Source organism: Mizuhopecten yessoensis, unplaced genomic scaffold (genome assembly GCF_002113885.1).
Source record: "Mizuhopecten yessoensis strain PY_sf001 unplaced genomic scaffold, ASM211388v2 scaffold10603, whole genome shotgun sequence".
NCBI lineage: Eukaryota > Metazoa > Mollusca > Bivalvia > Pectinida > Pectinidae > Mizuhopecten > Mizuhopecten yessoensis.
Genome location: NW_018408629.1, coordinates 2009513 through 2014505, shown reverse-complemented (window position 1 = coordinate 2014505; position 4993 = coordinate 2009513). Strand labels below are relative to the sequence as shown.

The 4993-nt window shown below is 35.9% G+C and overlaps 1 protein-coding gene across 3 annotated transcripts in view; it reads left to right on the top strand.

Moving 5' to 3' along the window:
• The first annotated feature begins 1365 nt into the window (after positions 1 to 1365).
• The window catches only part of LOC110461309 (ATP-dependent RNA helicase DEAH12, chloroplastic-like), a 27753-nt gene continuing 24125 nt past the window's right edge, over positions 1366 to 4993 (top strand). For 2 of the 3 annotated variants that reach the window (XM_021514734.1, XM_021514732.1), the window contains exon 1: positions 1366 to 1533. The gene's annotated coding sequence lies outside the window, so the exon portion shown is untranslated. Of the gene's footprint in view, positions 1534 to 3600; positions 3699 to 4993 lie in introns of those variants that run through there. The other variant, XM_021514733.1, reaches the window with a different exon arrangement.

Below are 4993 nucleotides of genomic sequence, written 5' to 3'. Positions count from 1 at the left end.
TGAAAAGTTTCCCCAAACAGCTAACAAGAGTAATACCTCTGTAATTATTTACATCGTTGACATTTCCCTTCTTAAAGACAGGCACACTATTACCCTTTGACCATACTTCCGGGAAATAACTAGCTTTAAGTATAATTGTTAGATAAAGTTACAAAACGAGGCATCAACACCGGCTTACAATTCATTATAATAAAATATTCATTTAAAATATTGTCAGGACAGCATGCCTTATTTGCATTTAATTTCTTAATTGCACCAAATATTTCGGCTTCTGATATATAAACGTCTAATTCGTCAAATGTTACATTCGAAGAGTTAGAATCATGTTCTTGCAGAAAATAATTAACATTAGCCTAAATTAGTTGGTTTGGTTGAAGCTAATTTATGAAAATGGTCGAAAAAATCAGCATCATTCAAATAACTTTTAACCTTTTGCTTCCTTTTCTTGAAATGTTTTTAAAAACTCTTAGGATTATGTTTTCTCATGTTATTGAGCATGTTGCCTTGTTGACACCTATATTCTTTTTTAAGTTTGTATTACAATATTTTGTACATGCTTTTCTTGTTAATAAGATAGACACGGTGTTCTTCGTGTTTACATCTGTTGAATATAAAAACAGTGTTTAATTGGTTGACAGTCTTGTCCATACTTTTACGTTTATTCATACTGTTTTCTGACAAATAGTTAACAATGTTAGATCAGGGACAGTATACATGTATATTTATACGTCCCTGGTTAGATAAAATATTACTTGATGCATCGCCCAGTAGGTCAGCGTCAATGAAATTATCAACTTCACCAGTTCGACTGTTAAAATCACCTAGGCCTATAGCCAATATCATGCCACAAGGGGATTTTTTCTTAAATACAGCAGAGACGTTTATATGTATACTGTATATTTATACTGTATACAGAAATACTTTCTTCTAGTTTTACAAAAAGATCCACATCATGCGTATCATAATGAGTACTATTAGCTGCGGGAAATAATTAACAAATATGTAAATATCTTTACCATCACGTGATAAATCAGGTGCTATCATTTACATTTTCGACAACTGTACAATACGTACAGTACGGGGTCACCTGCATGCTCGATCACATGGGTTTACTCGAGTACTCTGGTTTCCTGCAACAAGAAGACTCTAGAGCGCTAACATCGGGGCAAAACAAGAGAGATTAATATAAGCGGAAATAACTTATTTAATAATTGTTGTAAAAAACATAAAGTTTATATTTATGTAACAGGAGCTGGACGAGCCCAGTTCCTCTACATTATATATTTATATATATATGAAATCAGCGAATCCGGACTTTTCCAACAGTCCTTTTTATTTTTATTTTATTAGCGCAACAAATAGAAAGAGAAAGTAGGATTTACCAGAAAGGCCTGCAAATCATGATTTCACCACATTCCAGAAACTACCCACTGACCTGTCACCAAATATGATGGACATAAATAACTTAAAGTAACATTTTCAGACAAGACCTCACGTTCAGATGTCAGTAGGAACTGGGCCACGATAATTGAGGTAAATGGCGGTGTCAGGTCGTTTCGGTAACAGGACGAAAGTCGTTTCGGGACTTTATTCGGGTCGTTTCGGGACATGTTAAAAGTCGTTTCGGGATTTTCTTTTTTTTCTTTTTTCTTCTGTAGATATCATTGTCTTTATTCTTTAATCATATCTTATTGACAAACATAAAATCGAATGAACTCCAGGAACTGGCAACAGAAATCTCCCCCATTCTCTAGCTGTCTCATCTTACAAAGCTCGTTAGGAACCGGTCATGTTCAATCTGACTGGTGAACAGCTAACATTGCCCTAGTTTACAAAAAAGGCCAAAGATTTAACCCTGAAAACTACCGTCCCATATGTCTCACTTGTAGTATTTTTGTTGTAAGTTGTTGGAACATATATTATAGTAAGTAACATCATGAATCATGTTGATAACTATGACATTCTTTACCCCTTACAACATGGTTTCAGACAATCCAGGTCATGTGAGAGTCAACTATTAGAATTCATTGATGACATCTCAACTAATTTAAAAAATGGTAAATAGACAGATATATTGATTATGGATTTAAGTAAGGCCTTTGATAAGGTGAGCCATTCTCTCCTTATCCACAAACTAAATTAGGGGGTATGGAATTACTGGACCAGTCAACACCTGGATTGAAAGCTTCCAAAGTGACAGAACCCAGACCGTTGTAGTAGAGGGGGAAATGTCCGATTCTGCCCCAGTAAGATCAGGGATCCCCCAAGGCTCGGTCCTCGGGCTGAGTCTTTTCTTATACTACATCAATGATATCACTGAGGGTATAACATCTTCTATCAGACTCTTTGCAGATAATATACCATCATGTATCTGACAGTAATATCTCAGAGAGATGCTCACACCCTACAAAAAGATCTTGATAAACTGGCGCTTTGGGAGACTTAAAATGGAGGATGGCTTTCCATCCTGAGAAATGCCAGGTCATCTCTGGTCACAAGGAATAGACATCCCATCTGTCGCCCCTACATACTACATGGTCACGAGTTGGAGCATGTGACAGAGGCTAAATATCTTGGGGTCTGATCTAAAGTGGAATACTCATATCAATAACATCACAAAAAAGGCCAATTCCACTCTGATTTTATACTCGTCTGCTGAAAGGCCGTCGTGGGTTTGGTTTGGTTTAGTATTGTTTAACGTCCTATCAACAGCTATGGCCATTTAAGGACGACCTCCCATGTGTGCAAAATGCATGCGTGTAGTGTATACGTGTGTGTTTTGGGAGGGTGCGATATGTTCGTGTTTGTCTCCATGTGATAGCGCGGAACTGATGCCGACTTTATAGTGCTACCTCACTGAAACATACTGCCGAAGGCACCCAGCAGGACACCCCAGGCTGACAGTACACTGACAACGAGCGAACCAGTCGTCCCACTCCTTAATTGCTGAGCGGTAAGCGGGAGTAGAAAGTACCATTTTTACAGACTCTGATATGTCTCGGCCAGGGGACAGAACCCAAAGCCTTCCTCACAGGGGCGAACGCTCAACTAATGGCTAAATGCGAGGTATTGTCAGGGGAGACATTCAGAAGAAAACTGTTTAGAAAGAAGAAAAAAGATAACATCCCGAATTTAGTCGCCTCTTACGATCATGCAATAGGGGCAGCAGGTACAATTCTTACGCCCTACCTGCAGGGACGGCCGTCATAGCGGGCATAATCAATGTTTCTGATTATGAAGTGGTGTCCCTGTTAGATCACATCATATCATCGTGATATAAAAACAATGCTGAATTATTTTGAAAAAATAAATCACTAAAAATATCAAAATATTTTCTCACTTGGAGATTGACAAAAGTTCATACAATACTTAAAATCAAATCATAGAATTTGAGAATTTAAGGCATTTAAAATGTTAACGTCAATATCGTAGTTTTTAAACAAATACCGAATTCATGACCCAATCAAATATATAATATTCCATCTACCTGAAAGTTCTAGTTCTAAAGGTTTATGACCACTTTCGACAAGTTGAAGATACACCGAGGATAAGAATAGAGAGAAGAGATACTTAAGTCAGAGGTAGGGGGAGACAGAGAAACAGTTGTACTGGCACACCGTCCGACAGCACTAAACATAGACGCAGGGAGGAGTTAGAAAAGGAAAAAGAATAGGCACTGGGAGAAACATACCAAGCGAGTAAGTGATTAGACAACACCTACCTACGAAATTTACCTGGTCATATACCAGCAGAGAAAACGGAAGAAAGGGGAGTTACCGGAATGTTAATGAATTATAAGCTTTTCTGTTAGATTTTTTAAGGCAGATGGCAAGTATGTAATCGTCCGATAAAGCAAAGATGTTGCTGGGAGGGTGGCGCAGTAGATATCGCACCCGACTTTCCCTAATGTGTCCTGGGTTCGATTCCCCGATCAGACGTGAAAAGGTACATAATGTATGGTTCAAGTTCTTTATTACCTTAAATCATTTGACCCATCGATTTCAAAAGTGAGATATATTTACAATATTTACAGACAATACAATACAATACAGCACAATACAATACAATACAATACATTACAATACAATACAATACATACAATACAATACAATACAATACATACAATACAAACAATAAAAATAAATACAATACAATACCAGCAATGTACAAACAGTATGGAGAGTGTAACCAGTTAAATTAATTGGTTTCTTCTTACAATTGCCGCTTTTATATATTTGGCCAAAAAGTTCTTTTGTCTTATTTACATTAAATAATTTTATCCTTTTAAACATACTTGTTTTTGACATAGTAATTTTTCAAAATTTAACACGCAAATCCTAATAACATGGACATTTCAACATAAAATGAAACTCGTTTTCAACATTATTTAAATTACATACAGTACACACTCTAAGACTACGTTCAATATGTATAGATATATCCCTTTGAAGACGTTCTTACTTTTTCTTTGCATTCTTGTCTTTCTCTAATAACATTATAACACATATCATCGTTTATTTCTGTTTCCCATATGTAATTCTATATAAATCATTTGTATGTTCAAAACCCATTTACCTTATTCTCTAACATATCTTTATAACATGCTTGCAAAATACGATTCGTCCTCTTTAACTTAATCCATTATTTAATCATTCTTATCTTTCTTACCAATGACAATGGATACCTCCCACGTTCTAAATAAACCATAATATTACAAGTATTTTTTCTTACGCCCAGCAGTCGTTTACAAAACAAAGAATGATTTTTTATAATATTTCAGAACCGAGCTTAGAATGCTGTTTACATACGTATCAAAAACTGATAATTGAGTTTCAATATTGAAATAATGTTTCCGACATACATTCATAACTGGGAACAAAGCTTTTCTACCCTGATCTGCAATTTTTTGTTGTATTAGGTAGTTAAATTCATTTACAATTTCTAGTTGACAACCATTGTATTTCCAACATTCATTATTTCTCAACCCCCCCCC